The sequence below is a fragment of the Henckelia pumila genome, chromosome 4, assembly GCF_033568475.1.
Source record: "Henckelia pumila isolate YLH828 chromosome 4, ASM3356847v2, whole genome shotgun sequence".
Lineage (NCBI taxonomy): Eukaryota > Viridiplantae > Streptophyta > Magnoliopsida > Lamiales > Gesneriaceae > Henckelia > Henckelia pumila.
In genome coordinates this window covers 205,599,643-205,623,854 of record NC_133123.1, presented here as the reverse complement: position 1 = coordinate 205,623,854, position 24,212 = coordinate 205,599,643, and positions in this window count along the sequence as shown.

The window sequence follows — 24,212 nt, the reverse complement described above, 5'->3', positions numbered from 1 at the left end:
TGGCTCCCATACCATAATACCAGTAGATATTCCGGACCCAAATCGATGGAAGTCCAACCACTAACAGGATAGGGAAAAACCCTACTAACAGACATCTCGAAGGAGATAGCTCAGTATGCAAATGAATGCAGCATAAATTAATGACATATAAACCATGCAGTCACATAATACATGCATACTCAGTCAGGATATCTCGAACAGTACTTTCGTACCTCAAAATCAGTGCAAGCTCTACCAACTCTAGGTCCACGCCTATGGTCTGCTCTACACTGTAAAATGATACTACTATCATTAAAGTGCTCTAAAAGCCTTAACTAAGCTATTGCATACTCCTAAATATTTATGGGAAGCAAAAGCTATACCTTCGTCCGTCGTTAGCCCTTTGATGTCGATGCCACCAGAACTTGGGCACAACTCCGCTACGACTATCGAATGCCTCGACGACTCCCGGGTCAAGCCTAGGAAGGCTAGAACAAATCGAATACGACTAGAGTAGAGAGGAAATCCGGAATTGGCAATTGAAAGTGAATTCTCGGCCTTCTATTTATAGACAACGATCGGAACTTCCGAACCTCGATCGGAAAGTCCGATCCTGCCATCGGAGCTTCCGAAGATCCTGATCTGCCACGTGTCAAAATATCACTTATTGACTTCGGATAGGGGTGATCGGAGCTTCCGATCCAACCACACGTCATGGATGACGTAATATCATCGGTGCCTCCGATCGCTCATCGGAGCTTCCGATCCTGATCGGAGCTTCCGATCGTGCCTTCGGACCTTCCGATCCGTCCGATACCCAATTTATTTAATTAGCATTAATCCTTTAATTACTCAATTAGGGTACGGGCTACTACATTCTCCCCCACTTAAGATATTTCATTCTCGAAATCAGATCTTAAGTACTGAATGTAATACAGAAATCAGAAACATTCTTTATTCAAATCAAGCGTTTACAGAGTTTGCAACTGAATACAACTTAAGAATGAAATCAAAACAACTCAGGATGGTCTTCACCATCCTGTCATCAAGCTCCCAAGTAGCTTCCTCAGTGCCTCGGCGCTGCCACTGAAATAAAACAAGAGGAATGACTTTGTTCCGCAAAACCTTATCCTTATAATTCAGGATACGAATAGGTTTCTCAACATAGGTCAAATCCTTGCTCACCTGAACCTCATACCGCTGAAAAATATGAGACTCATCGGCCACATATCGTCGCAACAGAGATACGTGGAACACGTCGTGAATACTAGAAAGATGCAGTGGCAAAGCTAGTCGATAAGCCAAATCGCCAATGCTCTCCAAGATATCAAACGGACCGATAAATCTGGGAGACAACTTGCCCTTAAGGCCAAATCTGAGAATTTTGCGAAAAGGTGACACTCTCAAAAACACTTTCTCCCCGACCTCGAACTGCAAAGGCCTATGCTTGGTGTTAGCATAGCTGGCCTGACGATCCTGTGCAGTCTTAATCCGTTTCTTGATCTGATCAACAATGTCTACCACCTGCTGGATAAACTCCGGTCCCTCAGCCTGTCTCTCCCCCACTTCTTCCCAGAAGAGTGGAGTACGACAACGTCGCCCGTACAACGCCTCAAAAGGTGCCATCCCAATACTAGTGTGATAGCTGTTGTTGTAAGCAAATTCGATCAACGACAAATGATCCTGCCAGGCTGAACCAAAATCCATGACGCACGCTCTAAGCATATCCTCTAACGTACGGATAGTGCGCTCTGACTGACCATCAGTCTCCGGATGATAGACTGTACTCAAACTGAGAGTAGTACCCATCGCACGCTGAACACTCCCCCAGAATCTAGAAGTAAACCTGGGGTCCCGATCGCTGACAATGCTCAAAGGCACTCCATGAAGTCGAACGATCTCCTGAATGTACATCCGTGCCATGCGATCCACAAAGTACTCTCGGCTATAGGCAATGAAATGCGCTGACTTGGTGAGTCGGTCCACCACAACCCAGATAGCATCACAGTTCCTCGGGGATACCGGCAAATGGGTCACAAAGTCCATTGTGATAAACTCCCATTTCCATTCAGGAATAGGCAGACTGTGAAGCAATCCTCTAGGTCGTCGGTGCTCTGCCTTGACCTGTTGACACACCAAACATCTCGAAACAAACTGATAAACACTGCGTTTCATTCCCTTCCACCAGAAACGAGTACGGAGATCCTTGTACATCTTGTTGCTCCCAGGATGAATACTCAACTTAGTGCGATGTGCCTGAGACAAAATCTCCTCTCGCAACTCTTCATCCTGTGGAATCACAAGCCTACCAGACAAACACAGAAAGCCATCTGACTGATAATGAAATCCAGACAAGCTACCCTCATTAGCTAGACGAGCTAAACGCTGGGTCTTCGAATCAGACATCTGAGCATCTCGGATCCGCGAATACAAGGCTGGCTCAGATAATATCGCAAACATCTGGATACTCTGCATACCTTTCTTATGCTTGAAGGTATAACCTGAAGTACAACAGTCACTGATCGCACTAGATATCGAACAAGTTTGAAGTGCGGATAGTCGCACTTTGCGACTCAAAGCATCAGCGGTGAGATTAGCAGCTCCCAGATGGTACCTAATCTCGCAATCATAGTCCTTAAGCAAGTCCATCCAACGTCTCTGCCTCATGTTCAACTCCGCCTGAGTGAACAAATACTTGAGACTCTTATGGTTGGTGAAGATCTCAAATTTCTCGCCATACAGATAATGACGCCAGATCTTCAAAGCGAACACAATGGCTGCCAATTCCAAATCATGGACTGGGAAGTTGTCCTCGTGAAGCTTCAGCTATCTAGAAGCGTATGCGGTCACATGCCCATTCTAAGTCAGGACACAACCTAACCCCTGAAGAGAAGCATCAGTGTACACCACATACCCTCCAGATCCTGACGGTAATGCCAACACCGGCGCAGAAGTCAACTGCCGTCGAAGCTCACAGAAGTTCTCTTCACACTCGGAGGACCACTCAAAATCCACACCCTTTCGGGTAAGATGAGTCAAAGGTCGAGCTAACTGAGAAAAGTTTAGAATGAAGCGACGATAATATCCTGCTAGACCCAGAAAGCTACGGATCTCAGCAACCGTCGTCGGATGCGACCAATTAAGCACCGCCTCAATCTTGCTTGGATCAATAGAAATCCCCTCCCTGGATATGATATGGCCAAGAAAGACCACTCGATCCATCCAAAACTCACACTTGCTCAGCTTGGCGTACAATTGCTCATCTCGAAGAGTCTGCAGTACCAACCGCAAGTGAGAAACATGCTCTTCCATATTACGCGAATACACCAAGATGTCGTCAATGAAGACCACGACAAACTTGTCCAAATACTCCCTGAAGACACGGTTCATCAGATCCATGAATATAGCCGGCACATTAGTCAAACCAAATGGCATCACTAGAAACTCGTAATGCCCATAGCGAGTACGAAATGCAGTCTTGGCTACGTCTTGATCACAGACTCTCAACTGATGATTCCCAGATCTTAAGTCAATCTTGGAGTAAACTGAAGTGCCCTACAGCTGATCAAACAAGTCATCAATACGAGGCAAAGGATACTTGTTCTTCACAGTGACTCGATTCAGCTGCCGATAGTCAATGCACAACCGCATAGACCCATCCTTCTTCTTTACAAAAAGAATAGGAGCTCCCCAAGGAGATACACTAGGACGAATGTACCCCTTGTCCAAAAGATCCTGTAGCTGATTCTTCAACTCACGCATCTCTAACGGAGCCAGACGATACGGTGCTCGAGAAATAGGCGAAGTACCCGGCATCAACTCCATGTCAAACTCGACTTCCCTAACAGGAGGAAAACCTGGAATCTCATCGGGAAATACATCTGGAAATTCATCCACAACAGGAATACTCTCTATCCCGATACTCTCAGTGGACAAATCAACTGCATAGATAAGGTAGCCTTCCCCGCCAGACTCTAGAGCTCGACAGGCTCTCAAAGCTGATACCAAAGGCATCGGGTGTCGCGCTCCCTCACCATAGAAAAACCAGCTCTCACTCCCTTCCGGATGAAAGCATACTAATCTCTGATAGCAGTCCACTGAAGCTCGATAGGTAGTCAACATATCTATTCCCAGAATGCAATCAAAGTTGTCTATCACAAGAATCATGAGATTCGTTAACAGAATGTTCCCCTCGAACTCTAAAGGGCAACCCATCACTAGACGCTTAGCCAAAGCAGATTGGCCCGTCGGAGTAGAAACAGACATCACTACGTCTAGTGCAATGCATGGTAACTTATGCCTCTTAAAAAAACGTGCAGAAATGAAGGAATGAGATGCACCAGTGTCAATAAGTACAAGAGCAGGTATACCATAAAGCAGAAATGTACCTGCGATGACTTTCTCTTTCTCCTCCACTGCCTGATCATGCCTCAAGGTAAACACCTGGCCAGAAGCTCGTGGCCTCAAATGAGAACTCCCAGCAGGCTGTCCCTGCGACCTCTGCTGAACAGTGGCCTGAGAACCAGATCCTGAACCAGAACCAGAACCGCCTCCCCCAGATAGTGGACAATCCCTCCGGATATGACCCACCTCACCGCAACAAAAACAAGCTCCAGAAGCTCTACGGCACTTGTCGGATGGATGGTTCTTCCCACAGTGATCACACTTGTCCTTCTTTCCGAAACGGACAACACCTCCAGAACCAGAGGAAGAAGTAGATCCAAACTTCTTAAAAGATTGGGCACGGGGACCCAAAGAACTAGCAGGTCTCGACTGAGAGAAAGACCTGTTCTGTCGAATGATGTCCTCCGCCTGGTGACAAAGGCTCACCAAACCTTCGTAGGACATGTCGTCACCAACCGCCACACGATCATGGATCTCAGGGTTAAGGCCCTGAAGAAACAGATTATACTTCATCTCAAAGCTGTCAGCAATCTCGGGGCAATAGGATAACAGATCAAAGAACTTTTACTGATACTCATCAATAGACATGGCTCCCTGTCGCAGACTCAATAGCTCGTCCGCCTTCGACTGACGGAGTGCAGGAGGAAAATACAGCTTCTGAAAAGCTGTGCGGAACTCGGCCCAGGTGGCCACTCCTCTCACCGCAACAAAAGGTGCAGAAGTAAACCTCCACCACCTGCGCGCACGTCCATCCAAAAGATAACCCAATGTCTCCATCTTCTGCTCCTCGGTGCATTGGAAAGTCTGAAAAGTCATCTCCATGCGGTCTAACTAGTTCTCTGCATCCTCCGGACACTCACCTCCAACCAAGGGCTTAGGCCCCATCTGCAAAAATCGACGTACACTGAAACGGTCCTCATCTCGATGACGATGGCGGCGTTCTCGACGAGGCTCCCGGTCGGCATCACCCCAACGCCCACAAATACTGCCATGAGAACTCTGGTCGTCACGATCTGCCATCTACAAAATCAACCTCGCGGTTATCTTATGCAGAATCTAAATCCCAAGAATACTTTGCATGCTCTGATACCATAAATGTAGTGACCCTTACCCGGATCACCTATTAAATAGAACTTAGGCATGCAATTAACTTAATAAACAGATATCAGAATAAACTGCAGAAACATTACTAAAATTACAATCCCAAGGTAAGGAATCTGTAAATACCCAAATATAATACAACCAAATCGAATAGCTATATCAATCCAAAGACAACAGAAATAAAACCTAGGCAAAGCTCCAGCTGACCAACCACTGCCTAGCCCCTCTTGGATCCACCCGCCTCATCCAATCGCAAACCTGCCCCATGGAATAGGGTGTCCAGAAACATAAAGTACGAGACGTGAGAATAAAATTCTCAGTACGAGAGTATGAGTATACATGCATGCAAAGTGAACTCCCTATAAACTCGAGGTCAAGGATCAGATAACAGAGACAAACCGGGCCCTGGTATGTAGCACGCTGTGCCGTCGCTTCAGGAGGTGGCTCCCATACCATAATACCAGTGGATATGCCGGACCCAAATCGATGAAAGTCCAACCACTAACAGGATAGGGAAAAACCCTACTAACAGACATCTCGAAGGAGATAGCTCAGTATGCAAATGAATGCAGCATAAATTAATGACATATAAACCATGCAGTCACATAATACATGCATACTCAGTCAGGATATCTCGAACAGTACTTTCGTACCTCAAAATTAGTGCAAGCTCTACCAACTCTAGGTCCACGCCTATAGTCTGCTCTACACTGTCAAATGATACTACTATCATTAAAGTGCTCTAAAAGCCTTAACTAAGCTATTGCATACTCCTAAATATTTATGGGAAGAAAAAGCTATACCTTCGTCCGTCGTTAGCCCTTTGATGTCGATGCCACCAGAACTTGGGCACAACTCCGCTACAACTATCGAACGCCTCGACGACTCCCGGGTCAAGCCTAGGAAGGCTAGAACAAATCAAATACGACTAGAGTAGAGAGAAAATCCGGAATTGGCAATTGAAAGTAAATTCTTGGCCTTCTATTTATAGACAACGATCGGAGCCTCCGATCCTTGATCGGAACTTCCGAACCTCGATCGGAACGTCCGATCCTGCCATCGGAGCTTCCGAAGATCCTGATCTGCCACGTGTCAAAATATCACTTGTTGACTTCGGATAGGGGTGATCGGAGCTTCCGATCCTGATCGGAGCTTCCGATCCTGATCGGAGCTTCCGATCCAACCACACGTCATGGATGACGTAATATCATCGGTGCCTCCGATCGCTCATCGGAGCTTCCGATCGTGCCTTTGGAGCTTCCGATCCGTCCGATAACCAATTTATTTAATTAGCATTAATCATTTAATTACTCAATTAGGGTACGGGCTACTACATTCAATGTCGAAGAAATAAAGACAAGTTCTTATTTGAAGGATCAAATGAAGAGAAACCAGTAATGGATCTCTCGACAATTCCGGAGATTTGAATTAAAACATTAATCGACATGATCTAAAAAACTGGAAATATTGATGAAAATTCAAAGGTTAAAATAAATTTTGCATCCAATAAAATTTTATTAACCACTAGACACAAGGAGACAATCCAAAATAAAGATCAAGCCCTGTTTAGTTCAATTTGAAGCTCCGATCTATGAAGAAAAAGTTGACATGACTAGAGAAACACAACAGATGCTATGCAAGGGATTAGGTACAATAATTTCCACTCACAAATGTGGACATTGCCTAAAGACAGAAGAAAAGACAGGAAAAACAGCTGTCAAAGGAGAGAAAACAATAAAGAAGTGGTCTGAAGCCACTAGTGATACAGACAGCGAATCAATGTAAGAAAATTACAAATCGTGGAACACACCACGTGTAAAGGCATTCATTCAGACGATAAATGAACTATCTTCAATAATGTTGTATTTTTAATTATGTAGTGTCGGAGTGGTCCCTCCATCAATTCTTGCCTTTAGCGTTTCTCCACGCCTATTTAAGGAGAAGTCTGTTTTGTGAAATGATAAGCGAAGTTTGAGTATCTCTCTCTCTTCTTAAGTTTCTTACAATCTGGTTCATACAAGACGTATGAAAACAATCAGATATTAAGAAACATAAAAATCAGAAACAAAACTAAGCTTTATGGCAAATAACTAAACAAGCAAGGCGTAAGGAAGATAAGGTTGGAGTCAACCATTGAAGATTCATGGTGAGAGTAAACCTGGAGATCCACACAGCAAGTACCATCTGATCAGGTGATTGTTAAGGGAAAGCAAGGATTTGGCCTCTGCTCAAAACCAAAATTCAATCAATCAAGGTAACCTTCCTGAACCTCCTGCTGCCCTTAATTCAAAATTTATCCAAAACTTTATCATGCCTGGAATGACTCTGAAACAAGAAGTACTCATGTTAAATAAAAAGTTTCGAGATTTGAGAAATAAAATTCAAAATTTAGAAAATACAGATCCACTCTACATTCAGATCTATAATGAAATGAATACAATAAATCAACGATTATTCATTGTAGAAAATTATATAATTGTTCGATTTGGTGAACATAGTATAAAAAGAATATATGATGAAATTGATGATGAGAATAATAATTAAAGAAATATTCAAAGTATATTAATCATGTCATTATCCTTTATAAGAAATAGAAAATTAATAATTAAAAACTGGTTTGAAACAGAAGATGATCATGAATATGATACATTTCATGAATTACATAAAAATAATTTTGATTTAACCATATTCGAATCAATTTATCAACTAAAATTTGTAATATTAACTAATGAATGGAACCAAATTGGAATTACATCATTTATCTGTTACAAATGAATCAAATCTGTGAACCAGAATTCCAAAAGAATTCGAGAATCAGAATTCCAAAAGAATTCAAGAATTTCGCAACCTGGTATCAGAGCGGTTAATAAAGCAGATTATTAATATCTGGATTAACTTTAGACATTGAGATTAAAAACTTATTTGACAAAATAATCTTACTAAAAAATTTACATCAAATAAATCAATTATGGAATTGTGAGACCTCGGTTCTAAACTACTAAACTCGGATTTATACAACAATTAAGCATACTAAATCCAAGACACAAAGCAAGAATTTTTTTTTTTTAAAAGGGGGTGCGCTCGGGCGATCAAAAACCGCCGCTCGAGCGCGCCCTAAACTTCAAAGCTACTGGATTGCTCAGACTGGGGTGCGCTCGGGCTGCTAAAAACTGCAGCTCGGGCGCCCCCTGCAGCAGAAACAGAACAGAGCAGAAATGGCTTGGCAACTTCAACCAAGAGCCTTTCGATACATCAAAATCAAAATCATGCATTAAAACGCAACTCAAAACGTTAATACACATGCATACTCAAATACAAGGTAGTTCTAAAGTTATACAATCTCGAACTAATAGAACATGCTTTCGTCTAGCTTATTCAATACAAAACAAGTTCGAATACGATCTAAGTTCGATTACATATTCGACTTCTAAAACAACAAGGACTCACGTCTATCATCTCAACCACCTAGCCATGCTGCCTCTGACTCGGTCCTGCCCCACCTGTTGCCAAGTACACATAAAAACAAAGACAACAGCCGGATAATCCGATGAGAATAATATTCCCAGTAAAAAGAGACAACATGCAATAATAGACAAGCATTCCAAACGAAATGCATCAACTTCCAAATAATCAATTAACAATCATGCAATTCCACAAGCATATCTAAAACTCAATTCATATGCATAAATGCAATGCATGTCTTTAAAATCTGGGATTATCAAGTTGGATAATCGAAAGAGTTGCTGCTTTTGCTTTTGGGATCCCGAGGACTAGATCACGTAAACGACTCACCGACTCTCCCGATCGAGGTGGTGCTACGTATCTCCATCCTCTAGACTTTGGTGCGACTATAAGGAGTATGCTAGCACTAGGTGAAACGGCTACACCCAGGCCACTCACAATATAATCCCCAAAACGTCTATCATCAAAAAGGGTCATCCTGCCCGCTACTCAAATCAAGGATTCATGGCTCAAGATGAATGCAATGCAACATAACTCAATCAACTAAATTCAAGTAAAAGCAAATAACATGCAAGTATGTGATTCTTCGAAACACTTGAATCAAGTCGGATTCGAGTCACACGTTCCATTCCAATCTAAGTAATCTTTTACCTCTTTCAACAACGTCGATGCTCCAACCTGGAAACAACAACGATTCCTCAAACAAGATTCAATCAAACAGCCTCAATCGATAATAAGAAATCAATACTATACCGGCTCCAAACTCCAAGTTGCACAAGATTGAAATCTCACAACTCCACTAGCCTCAAATCAATCTGTACAAGAAGTAATAAGGCTCGAGATTAACATACAACTCAATCAAAGGCTTGGCTCAACAATTCAAACCGATAGACAATCCAAAACTCAAACCGACGGCATAACGGCTAAAATCTGATCAAACCGGAAACGCAGACAGCATAATATCAATCCAAAAAAAAACTGATATCAACCAACATTCAACCCAAAACAATCCAATTCTACTAATCACAAAATCTCATTTTTCGAATAAACTTCCAAAATTCATAACAAATCCGTACGACGCTCTAATTCAAAACCGACAGAGAATAAAAGATCAGAACTCTGCCAAGATCAACATACCCGAATCTTGAACGATTCTAACAACATCCAAAAACTAGAAAGAACCTGATCGTAGAAAAACTTAGAATAGAACGAAGCTCTCTCAGCCGTGATCGCTAATCTGCCTTCAGAAATAAATTCCAACGGACGGATCGAGCTCGGGGAGAAATCTGGAAGCTCAAAGAACTTGGGAAACGTCTTCAATGGGGGAGGCGTGAAGGAGGAGGAAGATGAAATGAAAAGAAAGTCAAAGCCCCTATAAATATCTAATTAAGTCCAAATTTGCGTTTTAGTCCCTCAAAATTCCGAAATTTGCAAAGAAGACCCTGATCAAAATCAAGTCGGCTCTTGAACTCTGGAACCTCCGATTATCTCAAATAAAGTCGATTAAGATAAAATCGGGGCGTTACAGGAATAGAATAAAAGATCTTCAAACCTTTTATTTCAAAAACCATAAACAAGAACATTTTTCCAGCAAATGGAAAATGATAATTCAAATTTCTGAAAATGAAGAAATTGAAGACATAACAATCTGTTATGTATAAAAATAATCTTTGTTATCGAAACCCGATCAACAAAAAAAATAGTAAAAATAATAATTTTTACTAAATGTAAAATATATGAAAATATAAAAAAAATATCTTTAATTTATATTCTCAAAACATAAATTTTGATATTGAAAATTGTGAAAAAAATTTAAAACATCTCAAAAATTGTCAATCTTCAATTGATAATTTCGAAGATTTTCAGAATCTATTAGAACAAATAGATTCAACGAAAAGATTTTTAATAGCTTTAAGAAAATTAAGAAATTCTATCATCTGTTAAAATGACAAAGGTAACAATTTCAAATCAAAAAAACATTTAAATTGATTAATCTGAAGAACATCAAGAGTATAATTTGAATATTATATTCAATCTAAGTAAGTTTGCTGAAATACAAAAAAACAAGATTTTTTAATTCAAAACAAATTTAATAAATCAACCTGGAATATTAAGTAAAATTTCAAATCTTCTTAATCCCAGAAAGAATTTAATTTATTATTCGATACGAACAAAAGAACGATAATGTAAAATAAATAACGAACTAAGGTCTAACACACTGAAGTTATTAACAACTCAAGATATTGATACCATCATGGCAAAAGCCAGTGTAAAAGAAAGATCTGAACTAAAATATGTTCATATCGGAGGAATTGAAATAATTGTATCAGCTCACTACCGAGAAAGAATAGATACGCCAATTGAAATCACAGTTCATGACAAAAGGATACGTAATCTTGAGGATTCAATCATTGGGAAAATTATAGGAAACGTATGTTACAAAAAGATGAAATTTTGTATTTATCCACAATACAATTATATCTCTTTTTGATAAACATAAATTATGTTTTAACACTAGATTATTGTTTTTATAGAAATAATCTTATGTTAACAGGAAACCATCCAATCAATATAAACTATGTTGTTGGTTTAGCAATGAGTAATAATTCTCAAACAGGAATAATTTCAACGAAATCAACCATTTATGTTGAAAGAATGTTTGAAAATATTACGAGAATTAAACATCCCCAAAAAGCATTTATTGAAGAAATAGATCTCTGTAAAAAATGGAGTTCAGATGACCTCCAAAGTACAAAACATTCTTTTCCAAGAAGATTATTATCATTTGCAAGAAATGATGAAGATATCCTTGAAAAGATTGGAATCATGAATCAAAACATCCTTAAAATTAAACAAGCCATTGTTACTGAATCAATCTCATCGTAATGATATCCTTAACAAAATTAGAAAAAGATTTAGGAGAATTAGAAAGTAAAATTTACGAGATCAATCTAACAATACAAGAATTAGAAAGAAATTTCAAAGAATATATTGATTTAGCTATGACTAGATTAATAATAGAATAATAAAGACATAATAATGAAATATTAAGCTATCTTAAGGAAATTCTTCCAATAGATAAAGGAAAAAGAAAACTGAAAAAAAAACCACCATTAAAAATTGAATCATGGTATATAAATCCTCTTATTTATGGAAAAACTAAGTATGGAGATGTTTAGTGAAACAAATCAATCTGATTATGAACAAATAGGAATAAATACAGAAGAACTGTACCATTCTCATCAAGAAACAGAACAATATAGAGATATGGATATCTCAGAACCAGAATCAGAAGATGATTCTAGACCACGATTAACTCTACGAATGAATGTAGGTAGTGGTAGTGGCACCAAAAATGAAGGATTCGAATATAATAAGTGAAAGAGTGGGTGCCCGGTTAGCCAACTTGTGGCTAATGATTTTTGTGACTCTATGTGTAAACAATCTTTGTTTAATATAATTTACACTTTTATATTGGCATTTACTTTATCTTTTATCATATTATTATGTTGTGACGTACTATACGATGTTTAGATAAAGACCTTGAATATACTAGAGTGCATATAAGATGTGATAGTAGAATTGAATGACTATCATGAAACACATGTTATAATCACTGTATATTCTAAATAGTTCATAGTCAATTGAGCCGTCCGCTAATAAGGATAAGGATCGCTCGAGATTGAGACTAGCATTTGCGATGCCTAGTACCACGTTTCATTGGTATAGAACATAGAGATATTCAAAGGATGCAAATGTATATTCATATTATGGATGATCGAACTACCCTATTCGGACTTTCCAAGTGGTTATCATTAATTGAGTGGATAAGTCCGCGGTTTTGGTTGTACACCATTAGTCCTTACTACTTGAAACATCATGAAGACTCTATATGTTAGTACTGTACTTTGACTCGTTTACCGACTCTATGAGGGTCATTAGGTGTCGAGATTGGGTACAGTTACGACACATATAGGAGTCAATGCTTTGTTGTCAAGGATTCACCACACGCTTGCGAGTGTGGATATCCTATGCGATCTGAGGAGATATTAGTGTGACAAATCTCTGGACAGAGTACATGATGTGCTTTAGGTTATTTGGTTTCCTAGTAGCACATGCGATGTCACTATTTGATCTTCAAGATGCATTGCATAGTTATCGAATCTCGAACGACTCTCGATGTACCAATGGTTGTTGATTCGATCGGGATATATGGATGAAGGGACCGTACTGTACGCTAACCAAAACCTATTGGTTCTTGCAGGCACTATCAGTGATACCTAGGGAATCATGGGGCGATGTTGCTAGGCGCTCTTACCATGATTCGATGGGTAAGTCGGAAATTGTTGTTCCGAGTCACAGGGAGTTATGAGCCCAAGGCTAGCTGTATCCCTGAACCATTGAGGATTACACAAGTAATGGATTACTAATCCCCGTTGAGATAGTTAAATTTAAAGAGTTAAATTTAGCGTAAGAGAAGTTGGACTTCTTAAGTAAAGAGAGTGGAATTTCCTAAAATGACATAGGGATGGACATTTTTGGAAATCACTGAATTCGGATTCAGAAAAATTATCTTGACTTTAAAAGGTGCAGAAATGGTTTTTGAGCATATTGGTGAAATCAGTTTATCAATTGGAGTCATGATGAATTTTATATTAATTTTTATAATAATAACAGGCTTGGCTTGTTGGGCTTAAATTATGACTAATGGGCCCTAAGAAGTTAGTGTCCTATTAAACATATAATTTAATCCAGTACAAAAATTATATATATCACACATAGGGATTTTCGAACAACACAACATCTTTGCAATTTTCAAAAATCACACATATTATTTCAAGTAGGAATTTTCGAATTCTTACTCCCTTTTGTGAGAGAATCCGGTCTGTGATTTTTCTGAAAAATTACATTTTGAATTGACAGATCAAATCTGTAAATCTCTTCGATAAACATCTGATTGATTTCTAGTGCAATCAATCAGAGGGTTTCTGTTTTCTATTCGTGGACCTAATTCAGGAGTTGATCGAGCAAGTCATCAGTTTCTGGGATTTACAAGAAGAGCAGATTTAATCTGTTGGAGTCCATTAATCAAGCCATAGATTGAAGAGGTAAAATATTGATTGTTATTATTATTTTACTTGTAGATTTTAATCGTAAGGATTTGATACCCATGATATAGAATCGTTCCATATCAGAAAAGAAATTTTTTTAAACTTTCGCTGCTCCGGGTATCAGATCTGACTGATCTGAAAACGTGTTCCAACAGTGGTATCAGAGCCAGGTTGTTCTCAGATCAAACGATTAAAATTTATCGATTGTACAAAATTTTGGCCTCGATTTTTGGAAAAACAAAATAAAATTTTTAAATTAAATTTTAAGGGCAACACGGGCAGCGATTGGATCGCTGCCCAGGGCAGCGATCGTCGCTGCCCAGGCCCCACGTGGGGCTGCCCTACCCCACGTGGGGGAGGGGCTGCCCGGGAACGTCCCGGGCAGCCCGGAAAATTAAAAATTGTTTTTTTAGAGTTTTAAAATTTTGATATTTTAGTTTTTGGTTCGATTGAAAATTGTTTTGATTAGAACACGAGGCATCGGGTCAAATTGTTTGAGTCCGAAATTTTTAAAATTGATTTTTGGATAATTTTGGAAAATTTATAAGTTTTATCTGTTAAATTAGATTTTATAAAATTAATTATTTTGGTGCAATTGATAATAAGATATGATCTTATGGAGATATAAGATAAAATTTGATTTTATCTTTTTAATTATGTTACCATTGCATGTTATCCAATGATTTAATTATTGAATTAATTATTGAATAAGAGGATGATCGATTGACATGACCAATTTTGTAGGTGTATGTTAGGTTGTTTACATTTGGTTTTTATTATTGTTGTTGGGTTTTATAATAAAAGTGGGTCTGGTTTATGTCCCGTTCCCACCCTTAAATATGTATCTGTAAGAGTGGGTGCCCAGTGAGCCAACTGTGTGGCTATGGGCTTTGATGACTCTTTGTATAAACAATCTTTTGTTTAATATTATTTACACTTTTATGGCAATGACTTTATATTACTTCATATTGTTATATTGTGATATACTATTGTTGTTTTGATAAAGACCTTGAATATACTATAGTGTATGTAAGATGTGGTAGAACATGGAGATGTCTATCATGAAATACATCTTATAGTCACTGTATGTTCTAAAACCGTTCCTAGTCGATTGAGCCGTCCGATAATAAGGATAAGGATCGCTCGAGTTTGAGACTAGCATTTGCGATGCGGAGTACCACGTTTCATTGGTAGGGAACATGGAGATGTTCGAAGCATGCAAATGGATATTCATAGGATGAATAATCGAACTACCCTATCCGGACTTTCCAAGTGGTTATCACTTATCGAGTGGATTAAGTCCGCGGTTTTGGTTGTACACCATTAGTCCTTATGACTTGAAACATCATGGAGACTCTATATGCTAGTGCTGTGCTTTGACTCGTTTACCGACTCTATGGGGGTCATCAGGTGTCGAGATTGGGTACAGTTACGACACATATAGGAGTCAATGCATTGTTGTCAAGGATTCACCACATACTTGCGAGTGTGGATATCCTATGCGATCTGAGGAGATATTAGTGTGATAAATCTCTGGCCAGAGTAATTGATGTGATTTAAGAAATGGTTTCTTAGTAGCACATGCGATGTCACTAATTTGATCTTCAAGATGTATTGCATAGTTATCGAATCTTGAGCGACTCTCGATATACCAATGGTTGTTGATTCGATCGGGATATATGGATGAAGGGACCGTACTGTACGCTAACCAAAATCTACTGGTTCTTGTAGGCACTATCAGTGATACCTAGGGAATCATGGGGCGATGTTGCTAGGCGCTTTACCATGATTCGTTGGGCAAGTCGGAAAGTGTTGTTCCGAGTCACAAGGAGTTGTGAGCCCACGGCTAGCTGTATCCCTGAACCATTGAGGGTCACACAGTGTAATGGAGTTTTAATCCCCGTTGAGATAGTTAAATTTAAAGAGTTAAATTTAATGAACTAAGGAGTTGGACTTCTTAAATAAGAGTAAGGGAGTAGGATTTCCTAAAATGACATAGGGATGGACATTTTGGAAACCACTGAATTCGGATTCAGGAAAATTTATTTTGACTTTAAAATGTGCAGAAATGGTTTCTGTGCACATTGGTGAAATCAGTTCATCAATCGGAGTCACGATGAATTTTATATTAATTTCTGAACGAGCGGGCTTTGCTTGTCGGGCCCCAGCTTATGACTAATGGGCCCTAAGGTGTTAGTGGCCTGCATTATAAATAAGTTATTTCAGTACAGAAATTACATACAACAGGTCATAATTTTTGAGAGCAAAAAAAATCGAAAACCCTAGCCTCTCAAAAGAAATTTCGGCCGACCCCTCCCCCTCTGCCCGAGAAAATTCCGGTCTGTGATTTTGAATCGCGGTCAGGAATAACGAATCAGATTCGTGTAATCTCTTCGCAGAAAACTTCTGATAGATTTTCTAGTGCAATCTATCAGAGGGATTAAACCTCTGTTCGTGGACCTGATTGAAGGAGTTCATCGGTTCCAGGGAGAGACAACAAGAGCAGATCAAATCTGTTGGTGTCCATTAATCTCGTTGCGAGATTTAAGGTAAAATTTAATAACTGTTATTTAAATTTTACACACACAATAATTTAATCGTTGAACGGTTGATACCCACACTATGGAATTGTTCCATAACAAAATTTTTAAACTTCCGCTGCACCGGGTATCAATCGTGATTGATCTGACCGCCAGAGTTTTTCCAACGGTGGTATCAGAGCCAGGTTGCTCAGATCAAACGATTAAATTAATCAATTGTACAAAATTTTTGAGTCTCGGTTTTTGAAACAAAATAAATATTTTTAAATAAAAAAAAATTTTTTTCGGGGCAAAACCCGGGCAGCGATTGGATCGCTGCCCGGTGGGGCAGCAATTGTTGCTGCCCCGGGCGGCGCACGGCGCCGCCCAGGGCAGCGCTGTGCGCTGCCCAGCGCAGCGCTGGGCGCTGCGCAGGGCGGCGCTCGGCGCCGCCCAGGGCAGCGCACGGCGCCGCCCAGGGGCGGCGCCAGGCGCTGCCCCCGGCCCGCGCCCCGGGTGCGGGCCGGCCCGGGAGTGTCCCGGGCGGCCCGCGGGAAAAATTATATTTTTATTAATTTTAATATTTAAAATTTTATTTTTGGTCCGGTCAAAAATTGTTTTTGATTGGTTCACGAGATTTCGGATCGAATTGTTCGAGTCCGTAAATTTTAAAATTGATTTTGGATAAATTTGAATTTTTGGAAAATTTTAATATTTTATCCGTAAATTGAATTTTGAAATCAATTATTTTGGTACAATTGATGATAAGATATGATCTTATGATATATTAAGTAAAATATGATTTTATTTGTAAAATTGGATTTTATAGATAAAATATGATTTTATTTGATATAGAGATAAAATATGATTTTATATGTGAAATGAGATTTTATATATAAAATATGATTTTATCTTGTTTAAATTTGAATTGCCACAGCATGTTATCCAATAAATTAATTTTGAATTAAATGTTATTGGATAAGGATGATCGATTGCCATGACCAATTTTGTAGGTGTATGTTAGGAATTTACATTTTGTCTTTATTATTGTTGGTTTTATTAATGGGCCTGGTTTATGGCCCGATATGAATGTCATATGTAATAAAAGTGGGCTTGGTTTATAGCCCGTTCCCACCCCCTAAAAATGTATCCCCTACTTGTCATTGTTATTTATTGTAAATACATTAGATTTAGTGGGAGATCAAGATTGGAAGATGGTGGGCCCAGCAGACAATGAAGACTGAAGAAATGTAAATTGGAAGCATATGTAATAGGATTGCATTTGCATACTGCATATTACCTAGGATTGGACTAAGACCCGTGATTGGCAACCACGGGTCAATTAGAAATGGAATCGATCATCCTATATAATATGTGATATTATGATTGTATGCATGTTTAGACATAAATTGCGTGAATCCGGCAATGCATGCAATAAATTAAATATGATGAGACAAATATTTTTATAAATAAAATCCCTCATTTTAAATATGATTTAAAATTTATATCAAGATAAATAAAGGAAATTTAAATATTGTTTAAATGTTCCTACCTTCCATCAACGGTCAATGTATGTGATGCTACCCGCGGATACGGTCCGGCTCATATTATTGGGGGGGCCCGTCCGTCGGAAAGCTGTACATTGGATCGACAAATGTTGTAAGTTGGGTGGAACTCCCATGGGATCGGCTCATATTATTGGGGGATCCACATGGCGACCGTCCATCACAACTTAATATTGATGGGTCATCTTGACATGTCACTTTAAACGGCGTCATATTATTGGGCCCTTATTGGACATGAGGTAAATACATGGGGGTTGCTTTGGAAGCAATTGGGCTCTACCTTTTGAGAATTATGGTTGGCTGATATTATTCGGGACCATAAGTTTGTCAATTGGACTCCATGTTCTCACTAAGGAAAAAGTTTCCCGTTTTCACTAGAGGGTGGTGAAATCGTTAAAATAGTGGGAGTGAGATTCATAAAATTAAATTCGCCTATTTTATGTCTTAGTAAATTGTTAAACAATCATTGATATATGTCTGTTTTCCTTTTCAGTATTTCATACAATGAATTCGCAAAATCCTTTATTCTCGATCCTCGAACAAAACAAGCTGACTGGCGCCAACTATACGGAATGGTTCCGGAAGTTGAAGATTGTCTTAACTTCGGAGAAAATGCTCTATGTGTTAGAGAAAGCACCTCCGAAGGAAGCACCAGCTGATGTTAGTCCGGAGGAATTGGCCAAGCTTGATGCATGGTGGGACCATGACATCAAGACCAAATGCTATATGCAAGCCTCGATGTCTGATGAACTCCAGAGGCGATTTGAGGACACGGTGAATGCTGCTGACATTCACGCGCAACTCAAGGAACTTTTTGGGGCTCAGTCGAGGGCTGAAAGGTTCTCTACTGTTAAGGAGTTGATGACGTGCCGCATGCGTGAAGGGACTTCGGTCCGTGATCATGGGGTACGAGTGATTTGGCTCATACAGAAGTTAGCGACCCTTGATTTGGTGTTGGAGCATGAACTCAATGTGGACTTGCTGCTTCTATCTCTTCCTTCTTCATTTGATGGATTCGTGATAAATTTTAATATGAACAAGATAGAGGCCACCCTTGAAGAGATGGTCAATATGCTCGTTACATATGAATCCACACTTAAGAAGGATAAGCCAGCTTTCTTGGTGGGCTCCTCATCTTCTGCTAAGAAGGGGCCAAGTATGAAGGGCAAGAAACGTTCTGCCCCACCCAAGAAAGTGGAACCCGAGAAGAAGCAAAAGACAAAGGCTTCAAACAATGGAAAATCCAAGGATATTTGCCATTACTGCAAGAAGCCGGGTCATTGGAAGCGCAACTGCAAGGAGTATCTTGAGCAGTTAGGAACTGCAAAGGGTATGTTCTATATCGAAATAAACATGTCACTTAATACAACTTCTTGGGTATTGGATACCGGATGTGGATCTCACATTTGCAATGATTTGCAGGTGATGACAAGAAGTCGCAGGCTTAGAATGGGTGAGACCCAGCTGAGGCTCGGGAATGGTTCCAGAGTTGAAGCTACGGCCATTGGAGATGTTTGTTTGATTTTGCAGAATGGTTTTAAATTATTGTTGAGAGATGTTTTATTTGTGCCAGATTTAATTAAAAACATTATTTCTATTTCTATGCTTGATAGAGATGGTTATTCTTGTAATTTTGTGAATGGGATTTGCAATATTTACAAGAATGAATGTTTAATTGGAAATGGACAACTTGAAAACGATCTATACAATTTAAAACTAAAAGACGTTCCAGTGAATTGTATTGACAAACCGGCGACAACAAACAAAAGGAAAATCGATAGTCAAAACCCGGCAAACCTTTGGCACGCTAGACTAGGTCATATTTCCTCAAGGAGGATGAACAAGCTAGTGGGAGAGGGCATGTTTGATATGTCTGATATTAACTCTCTACCTACTTGTGAATCCTGCCTAAAAGGAAAAATGACTAAATCTCCTTTTAAGGGGAAACCTGAGCGTAGTCAAAATCTGTTGGATTTGATCCATACAGATGTTTGTGGACCATTTAGAGTTGGGACTCAATATGGCCACACCTACTTCATTACCTTTACTGACGATTATTCAAGGTATGGGTATTTATATTTAATGAAATATAAGTCTGAAGCATTTGAAAAGTTCAAAGAATTCAAGGCTGAAGTAGAAAACAAGCTAGGTAAAAGTATTAAAGCACTTCGATCGGATCGAGGTGGAGAATACTTAAGTACCGAGTTTTTGGACTATCTGAAAGAGAATGGGATTCTCTCTCAGTGGACTCCTCCTATGACACCACAGCTTAATGGTGTATCGGAGCGTCGTAATCGAACTTTGTTGGACATGGTTCGATCTATGATGAGCTTCACTGAGCTTCCACCTTCATTTTGGGGCTATGCGCTTGAAACGGCGGTATTGTTGTTGAACAACGTCCACACTAAAGCAGTGGACAAAACACCATACGAGTTATGGAATGGCAAAGCTCCTAAGTATTCATACTTGAGGATTTGGGGATGTCCTGCTTACGTGAAGCGGACAGTGGGAGATAAGTTGGATAGTCGATCCAGCTTATGTTATTTTGTAGGGTATCCGAAGAATTCAATCGGATATTATTTCTATTATCCTGCTGAAACAAAGGTGTTTGTTTCTAGGAATGCCACCTTCTTGGAGAAGGAATTCTTATTGGATAAGAAAGGCGAGATGATGGAACTCGAAGAAGTTCGAGAAGAACCCGAAATACAAAATAACGATCCTACACCTCAGGAACCATTGCTGGACACGCCTGCACCTAGAAGATCCGAAAGGACTTCTAGACCTCCAGTTCGATATGGTCTTCTTCTTGAAGGGGATCAAGATGAACCCGACATTGGATGTGATCCAAGAAACTTCAAGGAAGCAATTTCTGATGCGGATTCGAATTTATGGCTTGAAGCTATGCAGTCAGAATTGGATTCGATGCATACAAACCAAGTTTGGTCTTTGGTAGATCCTCCCGATGGAATTGTTCCAATAGGGTGTAAATGGATCTACAAAAGAAAGCTTGGGCCTGATGGTAAGGTATTGACCTACAAGGCGCGATTGGTGGCGAAAGGTTATACTCAAAGGCAAGGAGTTGACTATGATGAAACCTTTTCACCAGTTGCTATGTTCAAGTCCATAAGAATCCTTATTGCCATAGCTGCATGGTATGACTATGAGATATGGCAAATGGATGTGAAGACTGCTTTTCTTAATGGAGACATTAAGGAAGAAATCTATATGAAGCAGCCAGAGGGGTTCACATCCATGGGAAGCGAGCATAAGGTATGCAAGCTTCAGAGATCAATTTATGGTCTAAAACAAGCATCAAGAAGTTGGAACCAGAAATTTGATGAAACAATAAAAGATTTTGGTTTCATCAAGAACCCGGAGGAACCGTGCGTGTACAAGAAAGTAGTTAAGGATGCTGTGACATTCTTAGTACTTTATGTTGATGACATCCTACTCATTGGGAATGATGTAGGGATGTTGCAGTCAACAAAGATATGGTTATCAGGTAGATTTTCGATGAAGGATTTGGGAGAGGCATCCTACATTCTTGGGATACAGATCTATAGAGATAGGTCTAAGAGAATGATAGGACTCACTCAATCAACCTACATCGATACCATATTGAAACGGTTTTCAATGGATGGGTCCAAGAGAGGACATCTACCCATGTGTCATGGAGTTTCTCTATCCAAGTCTATGTGTCCCAAGACTGAAGCAGAGATAGAGAATATGACACATGTACCATATGCGTCAGCTATAGGTAGTATCATGTATGGGATGATATCTACCAGACCGGATGTAGCATTTGCTCTGAGTGTCACGAGCAGATATCAGTCTAATCCTGGTCAAATGCATTGGAAAGCCGTGAAGGACATTCTTAAGTACTTGCGAAGGACTAAGAATATGTTCATGGTTTATGGAGGACGAGAACTCAAACTGGAAGGCTATACCGACTCTAGCTTCCAAAGTGATGTGGATGACTCGAAGTCTACCTCTGGATTTGTGTTCATGCTCAATGGCGGTGCTGTCTCTTGGAAGAGTTCCAAGCAGGACACCACAGCGGATTCCACCACTGAGGCTGAATACATTGCAGCATCAGCTGCTGCTAAAGAGGCCGTTTGGATGAGGAATTTCGTCCAAGAGTTGGGCGTCATTCCTGAATTTGTTGGTCCAGTCCCGGTGTACTACGACAACACGGGTGCCGTTGCTCAAGCAAAGGAACCAAGGTCTCATCAAAGGTCCAAACACGTACTGAGGAAATACCACATAATCCGGGAGATTGTGGAAAGAGGAGACATCATTGTCGAACGAGTGGCCTCTGCAGACAATATCGCTGATCCGCTTACTAAGCCCTTGCCAGGACCATTGTTTGACAAACATCGCGAAGCAATGGGTCTACGTAGTATGACTAGTTGGCTATAGGGCAAGTGGGAGATTGTAAGAGTGGGTGCCCAGTGAGCCAACTGTGTGGCTATGGGCTTTGATGACTCTTTGTATAAACAATCTTTTGTTTAATATTATTTACACTTTTATGGCAATGACTTTATATTACTTCATATTGTTATATTGTGATATACTATTGTTGTTTTGATAAAGACCTTGAATATACTATAGTGTATGTAAGATGTGGTAGAACATGGAGATGTCTATCATGAAATACATCTTATAGTCACTGTATGTTCTAAAACCGTTCCTAGTCGATTGAGCCGTCCGATAATAAGGATAAGGATCGCTCGAGTTTGAGACTAGCATTTGCGATGCGGAGTACCACGTTTCATTGGTAGGGAACATGGAGATGTTCGAAGCATGCAAATGGATATTCATAGGATGAATAATCGAACTACCCTATCCGGACTTTCCAAGTGGTTATCACTTATCGAGTGGATTAAGTCCGCGGTTTTGGTTGTACACCATTAGTCCTTACGACTTGAAACATCATGGAGACTCTATATGCTAGTGCTGTGCTTTGACTCGTTTACCGACTCTATGGGGGTCATCAGGTGTCGAGATTGGGTACAGTTACGACACATATAGGAGTCAATGCATTGTTGTCAAGGATTCACCACATACTTGCGAGTGTGGATATCCTATGCGATCTGAGGAGATATTAGTGTGATAAATCTCTGGCCAGAGTAATTGATGTGATTTAAGAAATGGTTTCTTAGTAGCACATGCGATGTCACTAATTTGATCTTCAAGATGTATTGCATAGTTATCGAATCTTGAGCGACTCTCGATATACCAATGGTTGTTGATTCGATCGGGATATATGGATGAAGGGACCGTACTGTACGCTAACCAAAATCTACTGGTTCTTGTAGGCACTATCAGTGATACCTAGGGAATCATGGGGCGATGTTGCTAGGCGCTTTACCATGATTCGTTGGGCAAGTCGGAAAGTGTTGTTCCGAGTCACAAGGAGTTGTGAGCCCACGGCTAGCTGTATCCCTGAACCATTGAGGGTCACACAGTGTAATGGAGTTTTAATCCCCGTTGAGATAGTTAAATTTAAAGAGTTAAATTTAATGAACTAAGGAGTTGGACTTCTTAAATAAGAGTAAGGGAGTAGGATTTCCTAAAATGACATAGGGATGGACATTTTTGGAAACCACTGAATTCGGATTCAGGAAAATTTATTTTGACTTTAAAATGTGCAGAAATGGTTTCTGTGCACATTGGTGAAATCAGTTCATCAATCGGAGTCACGATGAATTTTATATTAATTTTTGAACGAGCGGGCTTTGCTTGTCGGGCCCCAGCTTATGACTAATGGGCCCTAAGGTGTTAGTGGCCTGCATTATAAATAAGTTATTTCAGTACAGAAATTACATACAACAGGTCATAATTTTTGAGAGCAAAAAAAAATCGAAAACCCTAGCCTCTCAAAAGAAATTTCGGCCGACCCCTCCCCCTCTGCCCGAGAAAATTCCGGTCTGTGATTTTGAATCGCGGTTAGGAATAACGAATCAGATTCGTGTAATCTCTTCGCAGAAAACTTCTGATAGATTTTCTAGTGCAATCTATCAGAGGGATTAAACCTCTGTTCGTGGACCTGATTGAAGGAGTTCATCGGT